General features: G+C 38.7%; 1 protein-coding gene across 10 annotated transcripts in view; it reads left to right on the top strand.

The window, feature by feature from the left end:
- The window catches only part of OXR1 (oxidation resistance 1), a 262,270-nt gene that overhangs the window by 60,139 nt on the left and 188,030 nt on the right, over positions 1-14,101 (top strand). The window contains exon 2 of one of the 10 annotated variants that reach the window (XM_026792312.2): positions 6,273-6,357. The exons of the other annotated variants lie outside the window; for them this stretch is intronic. The gene's annotated coding sequence lies outside the window, so the exon portion shown is untranslated. The remainder of the gene's footprint in view (positions 1-6,272; positions 6,358-14,101) is intronic. 10 annotated transcript variants of the gene reach the window in all.

Below are 14,101 nucleotides of genomic sequence, written 5' to 3'. Positions count from 1 at the left end.
TCCCCTGCCTTGAAAAAGAACAAAAACTGTCAGGAAGAAAGATATTCATCCTAAGGGTAGACTCCAGTTACATTAAATAGAATAGCAGCCACTTGGAGATGGGACTGGAAGGCAGCCAAAAGGACACTGAAATTTTTCAATAGTCTGTCCCTATCCCTGTCTTCCAGTGATCAACAGAGAATGTAATTTCAACCTTCAAACTATTCACTGCAACCAAAGGAAACTGAATGCTGTTCTGGCTCTATTTTAAAGAGCTTTGTAACCTAGATGAGGAGATACGCTTCTTTTAAATGTGCATGTTGTTCTACTGTTGCAGTAAATCATTGTGGGTATTACTGCTTATTGATTTAAGTAAATTGTCCTTTTGGCTGTCTTGTTTCATAAGGAGAAAAGTTGACCTTGACCTGTGGATATGACACATTTTCAATTGGTGTTTTGATTAAGGATTTCTCAGATAGTTCTTCCTGCTTGCATCGTTAGCTGGAGGCAGTGAGCCAAGAATTGCCAAGTGAAGTCATGTTTTGAGGCATTCGTGTCGTGACAAGATCAAATGGCTTTCCTTGTAATGCCTGCAAAAGGCTTTAACTGTGTGCTGTACATTCTCTATGAAAATCTCTCAGATTTATGTATGTAAAGGCTGATGGCCTGTGACTTCTAGCAATATTGCAGCCTCATGAACCTCCAGCAATTTCAGGCATGTATTTCCAGTATCATTTTTCCCTTCCTTGTGAGAAATCTCTGCACCCTCATGCCACTATAGGGAGATGTAACCCATTGAGCTGGGTGGGTCCTCTCAGCTAAAATAAGATCAGAAATAGCTGTCAGAATAGGTCTGCTGCCACCTGGTTTCCAGCACTACCTTTCCCTTCCCAGTGGAATCTCTGTGAATGTCTCCCAAGGAAGAGAAGAAGCTGAGGCCTTTTAATTTAAAACATTGTATTTTAGTAAAACCAGGGATGCAGGAATATAAGAAAAATAAGAAATTGCATTATGTAGGTAAAAATCTCATTCCTACTGTCAGATATTTTGGAACTTTTAAAAATTATATGCATTCTAATATTTGTGCAATGCAGTTTTTCTGTTTTTCTCTCCTTCTGAAATCTAGAGTTGTATTTGTGTGCTATTAAAAAACCCAACCCTCTGTCCCTTTTTTCTACACATAATGGTAATGAAGTAGTTGCTAGGATAGGAAAGCAGAGGTGAGAGGTGTCCTCTCTGAGCATGCTTTGATGTGAAGATAGTCTTGGCCTTAGAAAGACTATCTGTAGGATTCAGGAATTGAGAATGATAGGTACAATAGGTATACACTCTCAACTTCCCACAAAGTGGCCTGCTCTGTTTTGTGAGGAGGTGTCAAAGTACAGGGAAGCTAAATGTTCTGCTGCCCAGGTCATGGGAGAGTGCCACAAAGTATGGCACTTACTGTGAGGTGTATGGGGTGTTACACAAACGTGGAGTGTTATCTAAAGTACCCAGTGACCATGGCTGGTTATTTTGAAAAGCATCAGTTGCCACTGTGAGTAGTACATTAGCTTCAACAGAAACTACTTGGTGCATTCAAGAGTAAAATAATGTCCTTCCGTTTTTTCCTTAGTTTAGGAAGGGCAGCTTTCTGCAATGCAAGAAATCTGGATTTACAGCATGTTCACAGCTAATGTGCTCTTCAGGATGGATAGTTTTATCCAATCAATTTTTAAAAATGTTTGGCAGATAGAGGTGAAAGAGCCATCTAATATCCGCCTTTGAATGCAGTATTTAGCAAACATACTGAATTGAATGTATGGCTCAGATTTCTGTCTCTCACTGTGCTTGTGCAGAGTCTTTTGCTGTTAAAGACCATGATTGATGAGGTGAAAATAATGACAGATGTCTTCTGTAATGTGGATGGCATGGCTTGCTGTCATGGGAATCCTGGACTTAAAAAGGGCACTGCTGTTATCCATGCCTGTCCTGGGGGTGCTCTGGGAGAAGAGAGCTTTGTTCAGCCAGAACTGCATTGTACACCTCAGTGTCACACAGACCTGCAGATGCTAATGACTTCCCAATCTGTTTGTCATTAAATGGTCATTAAATTTTCTATGATTATTCTTTTCTGAGCACAACTAGTTCACTAGTTCATTATAAGTACTCTTTTTTTTTTTTTTTTTTCACTGTGCTACAGCGAATAATGAGGGCTGTGAAGAAGAATGAATGAATAAAGAAAGGAGATGGTGAAAAGAGGTGAAAGGAGTGACAGTGAATGAAAATTAGGGACAGAGAAGTTACATATGTATAAATATTTTGACAGCTCTAGAAAAATGAGTAGACTCAGGACAATAGAAATTGCAGCTTTTAAAATATGGGGAAAATATTCCAGGTGTCTTGCATCATAGTTATAAGTTTTATTTTTTTTTAAAGTGTTGGAATTTAGAAAATAAAATTGAGGCAAAAATAGAAAAAGAAAAACTGAATAGTGGACCACAGAATGAAGAAAGTGTCTGAAAAGGAAGAGAACCAGAGAGGGAAGGCTACCTAAATCTACTTTGCTCTAGTGCATTTTATGTTCTGAGCCATACTTAGTGCCCCAAACATTTCAAAGAATTTAAAAGGTGATTGTTTATGGCTACTGAAAATGCTTTTTTTTTTTTTATTAAAAAAGTTAATTAACCTGCGGAGCTGATATCACAGAGGCAAAATTTCAAGGGAATTCAAAAAGGCCTTCACATTTGTCAGCAGTAAAGAAACACCAAAGATTTTGTGAGGACAGTGTGATATTTCTCCTAAGGATTACAGGAAAAATCTCCATTGCTCTAGGGATGAAACTTCTGGCTGACAATGGTCTGGAAGGGGCTTTCCTTGGGTTTCCTCATGGGTGCTGGCTGCTTGTAAACAGATTTTTGTGGTGTTTTAGTTCTTGTCATGCAATGGGGCTAAATCATACAACTCATGCTAGAGAAAAGGGGCAGAAAGTGATAAATCATTCTGAAAACATTATGGTCAGCCAAGGTCACTTCTGAAGTCATGGCTGAGCAAAAGGAGGACGGCAGCCATCATAGTTACAGCCCACCACTCCATGCACTTCCCATTTCTGCAGTGAAGGAAAAACTTTTTAGATGGTCTAATGAGTCACATTAGCTGGTATTTCATCTGCCATAATAGTGGACCACAATCAAAACATAATAATTTATATTTCTGTATGAGCTGTTAAAGTAGAACTGAATGAAAATTTACTCACAAGATGAAGACATATATTGCTGTTTTTGCCGTTTTAGTTTTTCTTGGGTCATAAAGAGCCTTTTTATTTCAGCATAGAACTACTTCAGCTAATAGAGGAGTTTTTGATTTTTTTTTTTCTGACCATTTGTACATGTTGTTAAACAATAGTCAAATGTTTGCTTCATTGGGCTAGTGAAAGGAGAGTTGAGATTTTCAGTGCTGAAGTGTTGCTTTATTACTGCTTCCTGCAGAGCCATCTCCATCATACGTTTGCTCTTTAATTTGCCAATTCTTTTTAATATATTATGTGTCACCCTGAAGTGGAGTGGGGTTGTTCTAGTTTTCTTGATTTCTTTCATTAAAATTACTGACTTTTAAACTCTCTTTTGGAGCTTAATAATAGCCAGTTTTGATATAGTAACAAAAAAAGAAAGCCCAGACCTTTAAGAATATTCCAAAGAGGCTATAAAACAGACTATCAGATTACTGTTCACTTGAAATGATCACAGTGATAGAGAGATTAAAAGAAATTTGCATAACTCTTCAAACAGGAAAAGACAAGATTGATATTATTATACCAAATGTGACATCGAAGAGCTTCAAATTTATTTCCTCACAGTTCTTTCTGGCCTGCTGGATTGGTGGAGGACAATAAACCATGCTGGACTCACTTCTTCCTTTAGGTTCTGATTTTCATCTGGAGAAAGGATACTTGAATTGATCTGGTTATTTCATGCTTGCAAACCATGATTACTTGAGAGTATGATTTACATTTAAGAACCATAATGGCATAAAATTTAAGTACTCAGAAAAACACTGGATTAAATGTAATGTCACATTGGAAGAGCTAATTCCTGATGCACTGTTGAATCTTAAATTCACTTGGTAACGAAGAAAAATGTAACTCAGAATAAAAGGAGAAAGAAAACACTACATTTTCCCCTGTGAGCAAGCTAGCAGAGAATTTTCACAGCCTTCCTTCCATTTTGTTTGGACATAAAGTAGTTACTTATAAAGGTAGGAGTAATCAAGTATTCCATATACAAGATGAAATTCATATGTCTCATTTTTTTCTGACTGACATATATGCTTGGTGGTCTTCTTTTCATATGTGTTTAGTAGTATAGAGCAGTTCCCTGGAAGGTACAGGAAAGAATGTGAGAACTGATGAAGTGAAGAGAATTCAAAGAAGGAAAATGAAGATTGGATTAAGAAATTTTGGATTAACAAATTATGGAGGTAATTTGGATCCATGAGAATATAGTAATGCTTCCCAGTGGCTGTACCCCAAGATACCAAATATATCTTTATTCGTGATTCTGGTCCCCACTCTCCCTTCACATGCATTGCCCTGTGAGTTAACAGTGGGCTTTCTGGTCATGAGATTACACCTTCATCTAAAAATTAGATAGATTAATGCGAAATCCCAGCTCTGAATAGTTTTGGGTAACACAAGAGAGGGAAGTCTGTTCTCTGTGTAGGTGAAAGTTCATTTAAATATAGTTTATGATAGGAAAAACTTCAGAAAAAAAAAGTTTCATTCCCAAAGGAAATTACTGCAGCATATCGTTTGATAAGGAAGTTTTAATTTTTCTGCACTGGATGTAATCTTACAGAATTGCCAAGAATTTCACTGCTAATGTTAGCAGAAGCAAGTTCAATGCCTGGATGATTTCTTTGTTAATTGATGTTACTGCTCAGAATTATCTCCTTATTGTAGCTTGATTTTGTTCTTTCTCTTTTGTTTTTTATCACAACTTATGATGGCAAAAAAGGTTGAGAAATGTTTATTAAACCTGTTCCTCTGCCACTTTAAAACTGTTAACCATGTTCCATCTTTATAATGATGGATTAAGTGCCCTTTACTGTCATACTTCTTTTCTAACGCTTCCTTTCTGGATGGACCAATAAAATAGTCCTAAGGGAATGTACAAACATATTAGGGGAAGGTTTTTTTCTCCTCAGTATCTCCAAGAAGCCAGCCCCACTTCTGGAGCAGGAACACTATGATAATATATCACATGCTTGTTGTATCAATTACTGTATATCACAAGCTGCTAAGGTCTTGTTTTACAAAAAGGCTGCCAGTTGTAATGGCACATTGAGGATATTTAATAGCACTCATGCAGAACCCACTTTATCACTGCTTTATAGTATGTGAGATAACAGCTCAATAAATACTCCAGGCCAGCCAGAACTGAACAATAACTACAAAATTTAAAATACTTCATTCGTTTCTTGCCAAAAGTATTGGACACATACAAAGCACTTACACCTCCTGCATGGTTAGGAAAAATATTGTTTTGCAACATTAATTGCAAGTCGACTTCAAATTATTTTAGTATAAATACTGCCTTTGCAGAATCAGGTTTAAAACCAACAAAGACACATGACCATTTACTGCTCATGGAATAGGATTAGAATCATTATTAGAATCACTGGAATATGGTACAAACTTAGCATTCTGACTTCAAAAGCAATTGCATGTTTAGGCAATTCTACATTTTCTTAAAGCCATGCTAAGCTGATTCCACATGACAGTGGTTTTAATGAGGCTCAATAAACAGTACAGTTTGTAACCTCAGGCCAACTGCTGAGCAGAAGCCAAGAGCAGTGCTACAGCTTTAGTGAACCCATTACTGTGAAAGATGCTGGATCCTGGAGCAGCCTGAGTCACTCATTGCACAAGAGATGAAGCTCCAATAAATAAAAATGAATATCTAACGTGACGGGTGACAACTTCATGCAAATGTGATTTTCTCTGATTTGGCAGTGCCTTGATAAAGTCTTAAAGCATGTGGCTTACTAGCAACCATTTAAATTTTTAGCCATTGAATCTTCTGTTTTACTTGCAGACATTTATATTTGGGGCTTCTGGTTTCCTATAGGTATTGAAAAATTGTTTTGCTTGTGTATTGAGCCTAATTCTCAGAGCTACTCAAGATCTAGAACAGCTTCTATAAACTGTTAGAGTAGTCAACAGTGCTGAAATGCATGTGTTTCTTTGCCAATTTTTGGTTATTTTTTGATCAAATTCTTTTAAAGGTGAATTGATATAGGTTGTTTCCTACCCTTAGGGCTGATCTTAGACCATGTTCCCCCACCAGCACATTCACTGACCTGGAGCCCCATGAGAGCAGTTCTGCATCCCCTGTGAACGAGGTGAGGAAATGGGGGCTAATGAGCCACCAGAGGCAGCCTAACTCCTCTTTTAAGGTGCTATGTCTCTCTTAGTCCTTATGAAAGTATTTCTGAAGGGTATCTGGAAATACAGTATGAATGGATTTAGGGGCTAAAAAGAATAGAAGAGCAAAACCGAAATACTTAATCTTCAAGTGAACAGCGAGGCTCAACCAACTCTATGGATGATTTATACACCAAAAGCATGGACCAAAATAAACAGAAGAGTTGGCAGCACAGGACAAAAAAAATTGGTCTTGTACAAGAAAATAGTTAGAAATTAGTTTACATTGCTAGGAATAGTATAGTATATAGTGGGTAATGCTTGGACTTGATCTTAAGTGTATTTTCCAACCTAAATGATTCGGTGATTCTGCATGATGTGCTGGACTGTTTATTCATATTTCCCTCAGATAATCTTATCAAAACCCCTTAAATCTAAGAATCAGAGTTGTGATTCTTATATATTTTTTCCTGTCATCTTTGCAAAGTTGCTGAATCACAGTTTAAAGTGGTTAATGCTGAAGTATAAGCTGTTAACAGGTTTACCATTTATGCTTTTGATCTTCAGCCTAGTAAGACAGCACAAAAAGATGCTAAGATAACACAAAGCTTGTGCAAAACGATTCTGCAATCAGATTCTGTTCCTTGTTTAGTGCAGTTAAATTACCAAATGGCAACAACAAAGATTAGGTTGTCATCTGCTGACATTTATTTCAGTGGGAAACAGGAAAATGCAGTGTTAGAAAGTAATATCAGAAACACTAGGGATTTACAGAGATATAAAGAGACAGATAAACACAACAAAAATCAATATGGTTAGTGTCCTCAGCTCCATCTCCACTTTCCAGAATGATATAGTTTCTATTTACAGTTGGGAAATATGTCCTCATACTGGTGGCATTGCAAGAAATATTCTGGGGAACAGTCTACATCACACAGACCATGAAGGGACAAACCACAGCTTTTAATCAATGGAGGAAGGGAAATGAGTGTTACTAATATACTCTTCTCCCTTACAAGGTGGCAGGCTGACACAGTGCAGACTGATATGTCTGAGCCAAGGCACGAAATGCAAAGCCAACTTTGAATGGGTACATCAAACACTTGGAGTTCCAGGCAGCAGGATCCATACTGTGAGATTAAACAAGGGTTGCCAGTTTGGTTTTGCAAGCAGATTGACTGTTGGTATTTGAAATTGTTTTATAAGTGGTTATCTTTCATGTTTCTTCATAGAAATACGGAGAGACTGGCATGAAAATTATTTTTTATCATTTTATGGTGTAATTTCCTACTGAGTGTTCCTGCCAGGTTAAAATACACATGTGGAAGAAAATGGTCATGGTTATCCTCTTAGGCTGTGGTAAGCCAGAGGCTTCATAGGCCTAAAGCTATATATATATGTATATATATATATATATATGTGTATATATATATATATATATGTAAAGGTAGATAACTGATCATAACATATTATTCAGGACTAATTCTAGATCTGGACTTTAAACTATCTTGTATTCTAAAGAATTTGGCACCTAATGTCTTTTTCAGTGTTGGTATTCCTGCACTCAGAATAAGTGATTGCTGACCTAGGGAAAGAAATGGGGCATTTGTGCAGAACTCCATAATTTCAATGGCTCCACATTACAAGATGCTGGCTTATTTAATGAGTCATAATTTATTGGTGTTCCCCATCTCTATAAAAGTTTAAAAGTATAAAAAGCTAAAATAGCCTATAAATCCAGAACCTGATCCCTTCTGATGCATATCTCGAGTCTTTGGCCAGTTTTCCTGAAGGTACCCTATGGGGAGTCAAGATTCACCCCAATTTTTTTGTTATACCTTGTGATGTATTCCTACCACTGTGATAATCAGTCAAGCGATGAAATAGTTTGGATTTGAGTCAAAATTGATGAGGCACATATAATAGTCCATGCCAGGCCTCAGAATTTTTCATGTAGTGAGAGCTTTCCCTACTTCCCATTGGTATCCTCCATGTTTGTGGTGCCTGGGACAGATTTTGTGTGGGTGTGGAAATTGTGCTGGTGGAGGTCTCGTCACATGGCACACATGATCGTGATCACCCTGCCTGAAATCCCTACCCACAGCCAAATGGGGGGGATAAGGTCCCCTTGTGCCACCCTTGGCTGTGCTAACAAGGCCATGCAGGAGGATCTCTCAGTAATCCATCTAGGGTGGATTGATGGTACCAGGAATGGAGGGAAAGGAGGGCTGGCTGTTGATATCTTTATTGATTTAATCTCCTTTGCCTTGAGAGTCTCAAGCTCATATCTGTGTACTTCAGTTATTAAAAATTATGTTTTAAGTTCCTAACTTCAGGCAAGCTTTTGAGTGAATGTTGTAATTCTCGTGGTCAAAGCATGAGCTTTATTTTTTCAAAATGACATACAAGCTTCAGTGAATTGTTCCTGTGTCTGCTGAAGCTTCTCTCTCATTCTGAATAGCAGAGAAATAACCATCTTTCTTTTTTTCTTCTCCAATGAGATTTGCTGTTTGGTTGATATTCCTTTTGAAAGCAAGTTCAGATATGAAAGCCTGGGACAATGATAATATGGAAAAAGATATTTTCTATCAGTCTTCGTGAACTTTATTGTTCTGAGTGGAAGGACTTCATTTGGCCTAAGCAACTATCCCAGACTACTGCAAACTGGTAATTAAGGGCAAAATGAATACTATTTTGTTAAATTGTCACTTGAGTAATTGTTGTTGTATAGCCATTGCTGCTGTTGTGATTGTTTCTCAAATAAGAAGGTTTGTTTTTTTATTTAAATGCTGATATTTACATGCAATAAATGAGACACAGCTCTCACTGCTAGGTGAAGAAAGAACTTCAGAATGGATTTAGATACTTTGAAGTATTTTTAACTTTAGTGGTTCCTTTTTAAACAGAGTAGATGATGCTCACAAGAAAGGTTAGACTGCAAAAGACCTAACACTCTACCCAGGCAGTCTAAGGCCATAAGTGTTTGAGGAAGTTGATGCTACCCTGTTATAGAGAAGGATAGCTTCAACTCAAGTTGAGAATCTTGTCTGTAGCATTTTTGCCTTAATATAGGTTTACTTTTAGGGACAGTTTTAGCCTTAGGCCTTTTTTAGCCTGTCTCATATGTGGATACTAATGGTGGCATCAGTGAGTCTGATCATCAATTGTTAATTAAATTTCTAATTATTTCTAATAAGAGTATAAAAAAGAATAATATCATACTAAAACCCCGTCATATTTTATTAAACAAGCTGACTCTCTAATTTTCCTGTTTCTTCAAGAACTGTAAAAATGTCAGTTTAAATTAGATTGCAGTTTATTGATGGACTGCTAAACACAGTAACCCTTCCATCCTGTCTGTTTGAATGCCAAAATCTCGAGCTGTACCACAGCATCCTGATGAGCATTTCTACCACAGCTAAAGCAAAGCTTTAGCACAGGTACCTGCACTGAGAGAGTCTGGATTTAGAATCCCTTATACCTGAAAATTTGTAACTAAATCAGTCCTAGATTGATTAGCTGAAATGCTCATGTACAATATTTCACATCCGGATGAGCAATTTTGGTGCTGCGTTTGCTGCTGTGATGGCAGAGACTGTGCCGGGAGCCTTGCAGTCCCTGTGGGGCACGTGTCCCACACTGCAGGGGCACAGCAGCAGCTGATGTGCTGCCTCTGCAGACGGAAAAAGGTGTTTTTACCCTCCCTTGATGAGCCAGACCCTGCAAGGAGAGGAGAAGGAGCCGGTGCTGAGGGCTGGAGGCGTGGTAGCACAGGCAGCCCATGGCTCTGGGAGTAAAGCAGTTTGTCAGAGCCTGGCAGAGTTTCACCTGAGGGGTATTGTAAGAGACAGTGTTCCACAAAACTTTGCAATAAAGAGCAGAGAACACGCATGATGATGGCTCCCTTCCTCTTCTCATTTCTCTTGAATGTGAGTTAGCTGCCATCCAAAAGATCTGAAGGATATGGGGAGAGGAAAATGACACAAAATAGTGTAGCAGTTACCATCTGCTATCCTGAAATGTGTAGAGCCAGACAATCCTCAGAGGTGATTCAGAGAAGAGTTCAATTCATTTATATTTGAAGGGGAACTCGAGTTTTTGATATTTGTATCTGATTTTTTAAAGTAAACGTGCAGTCTTCATCTGAGTGCTGGCTGCTGACAGGCAGCAGAGGAGCAGCACAGCTGGAGGAGGTGGCATTTATTTATGGGGCATTTGCTGCTGCTCACTTCTCCACTGTGAATCCATGAAGCTGCTGGTTGTACTGAAAAAAGGAGGATAGGGATGCTCAGTCACCTGCACAGCTCAGCCTCCAACATCAAGAGTCACACTGAAACGACATTGAAGTGACATTGGCATTACCTGGAGGCAAGGAGATGAACAATGATATTAAAATGATGAAAGGAAATAAAAGGATTTTATGGATAAGGGTCACAGTTAGAGGTCTAGATGTGTGTCCATTTGATGGACGGGGAAGAGGAGCTGGAGTCAGAGCTGATCCTGCTAAACCCAGAAGAAAGGGCAGTTAAAGCAGTCAGGTAATTTCATATCACCAAAGTGATATGAAAAGTGTGGCAGGTTCACAGTCACAGTGCTGGCTTTGTTGCCACTGTCTCCCAGTGATCAGAGGCACAGTGAATAGCTGTTTTCTTCTCCTACCCCAGCACCCTCTGAATTAGCAAAATCCCAAGCTGCCACATTGCTGTTTGGCAGTGCTTTGGCACAAATGGACTCAGGGAAAAAAGCAAAAGCAACTAACCAGTAAGGTGAAACAGTGTCCCTAATAACTGTAAATTATCAGCCATCAGCTGTCCTGCGAAATTCTGAATCAGGTACCTGCACCAGCTTCTGTTATTAAAATCATGTTGTAAATGCAGACTTGGATTTTGCAAGTTAAAAATTAGGAGGCATATAGGAGAAACTGTGGCTGCAGAAGAAAATATAAGAAGTCTCATGACTACATATGGTCTATTTTTCAATAGTGTTTATTGGTAATAGGAAGGTAAAAAGAATCTGTGGAGTTGAAGACAGTGCAGCAGAGCTTAGTGTCTCAATGCCTCACCTTTTCTGAATGATATTGCAGATGCTGATAAAGTGGTTACATGTGAATATGCTACTTGTAGTGATGCTGGTTTTGAGTTCTGCCTTTTCTTTCCTTTTGTATGTTCTCTGTATTCTTCACAAATATATTTGTGGCTCTGTAACTGTATTAGTAGCTAGTTTGCCCAGTAATTTTCCATGGCATTTCCCTAAGCAGAAAGACAAAACAAATTCCAGAGCTCCAAGCCCCAAGGGGTGTTGGGGTACAAGGCCCCAGTGCTATCTTGGTTATTCCTGAGATCCAAGGCTGAGAACAACTCTTGGAGATAGATTTCATGGACAAGTACATCTAGTGCTCAAGGGGGTCTCCAGAGAAGGGACTTGACCTGAGGGGGAATTGCATCACCACTTGTCCTCCTAATTGGTGCTTCTATCAATTATGCTAATTTCCTGAAACCTATAAATGTGTATTAACCCCTGGCAGGGGTGAAATTTTGTGGACATCTTTCCATAACTGCTCCTGAAAGCCTTCAAATAAAGACCCTCTTTTATATCACCTCCTTATTAAAATTATCTCGAGTTTCATTTCCAAGTTAGGAAAAAGGCAATAGTAGCTATTCCATGGATATGTGAAAGAGAGAAGAACTCTTCTTGGAATAGGCTCCTTTTAGTACTTTTGCTGTTGTTTTCCTGTTTCTTTGTTTTTCCCAGCAGTAGCCTAAAATTAGTTTGAGCTGCTGTGGTTCAATACAGATACCCAGTTCAGGTACATGGTAATAAAATTTGAATAGAAACTCTGCATGTGTTCTGTCAGGAAGGTGTTAAGGTGCTTGATGACTGTCTTTGCACACTGCTAATTTGGGCTGGTATTTTTAGGTGTATTCCCAGTAGGAATGGAACAGATTTTCTCCCAAACAGCTTTGATAGCTGACTCCTGTGGGGAGGGACTACTATGGAGTCACAGTAGCCATCCCACCAAGCTCAATGCCTGCTTTGCTCTGATAAACCAAGTTTCCAATTAAAAAAATCCAGAAACGAAACAACCTCCTAAAACTTCACATTCTCTTCCTTCCACTGAGATACTGGTTATGTTTTTCCCCTCTGGAAGTTCAGGGGAAGGGATTCTGGAAGTATGTTAAGGCTGTATTTCTAGAACCAGATTAACCTGCAAGTTCTTGATGGGGGTTTATCTTGTTCATTGCATGTGAGGATTGTGGTGTTTTTCTTTTGTTTTTAGAGCAGAATGTTAGGAGATGAGAGAAAAGTACTTCACAGAGATCGTATAGACTATGCAATGGACTTTATGAAGATCTGAAGAGATGCTCAACCAAGAGTTCTTCAGATAAATTATAAAAGGAGGAAGGGAACTTAAAAGGATGTATTTTATTTTTTAAATTTTCTAGCTCTTTTTATTTGCTAAGACAGCATATTTAATTATGTCATGTATGAAATAATACAGCAGACTAATAATGATACAAATAATCTGAAATAAAAAATAATTTGTGGCACTAAAATCATAACTATAATTAGTTTTTTTTTGTTTCTCTAATATTCCTAATCAGAACTACTGCTTCACAAAGGGCTGTGAAATAGTCCTGTTGGGCATGCAAGGTTCCTCATGAGCACTACTGAGTTTCTAAGGTCTGGCTTTGATCTTTTACTAGTATTTTAGTTTTGGTGGGACAGAACCCTTGGGATTAGAGCTGTCAGGAGGCCTGGAGAGTGCTTGGCTTGTGTGCTGGAGAAAAGGACTGCTGTGATGTATTAATAGTGGATTGCAACTGACGTGCAGAGTAGATGCTTGGATTGTTTTGAAAAGTACATTTAAAATTTTTTTTTGTGTCAGTTTTGTTTTTCAAGCCCAGAGGTAACTCAATTTCTAACCATGATTTCAGGAGTAGTTTTTGCTATTATTGAGACTTCTTGGTAACTGCATTTTTTGGGTGGTATGTTTCAGGTACTAAAACACCCCCAAAACTGAGTGCTATATAAAGTTTTCTCCAGTAGTCTTTGTCTGGAGAAAAAATTATAAAAAGTTTTGATACTACGTCTCTGTTGGACACTGCAGTTTGCATATTTTCCTGTTTTCAGAGTCTATTGCCTCTCCTGGCTTTTATTTCCAAAACATTCCAGCAGTGGAAGTCAGGTGGTGTGCACAAAGTAGTGGCAGCAATATGAAATAAGGCATTCTGTGGGCTCTGGAGAGGCATGGGGCAGAAGAAACAGCAGCTGAAAGGTGACAAATCTGAGACAGTTGAATTCTCTCTGTGTGTAGACCTGGGAGACTTCAAGTTAGATCACAGGTAGGTGCTGAATTTCTGCTCATGGCTCTTCACTGTTCGCTAACTAAAAATATTTTCTGGAACGGAGAGTGCAGGCACCTTGCTTTGGACTTTCCTAACTCCCACTGTGTTCAGTGCATCCTTCTGTTGATCAAAGCAGGGCAGATTGAACAAATCAGGCTCTCTTGTGGAGGAGAGTACAGAAACACCCTGAATGTCAAGGGAATGTGCCGGGCAGAATATGGGAAGCTGCTCAGATAATGCTGCCGACTGGTAGCAGAGATTGTTTTTTCTCAAGGAACACAGGAGGTAGGAGGAGGATGGCAGAAAAGAGGACTCTCCTGGGGGCTATGTGACCTAGATGGGTGGCTCCTAGGATCAATGGATCTCCAATTCATAT

This window comes from Zonotrichia albicollis, chromosome 1, assembly GCF_047830755.1.
Source record: "Zonotrichia albicollis isolate bZonAlb1 chromosome 1, bZonAlb1.hap1, whole genome shotgun sequence".
NCBI lineage: Eukaryota > Metazoa > Chordata > Aves > Passeriformes > Passerellidae > Zonotrichia > Zonotrichia albicollis.
The sequence above is the reverse complement of the archived record's forward strand: the minus strand, read 5'-3'. Positions and strand labels throughout refer to the sequence as shown.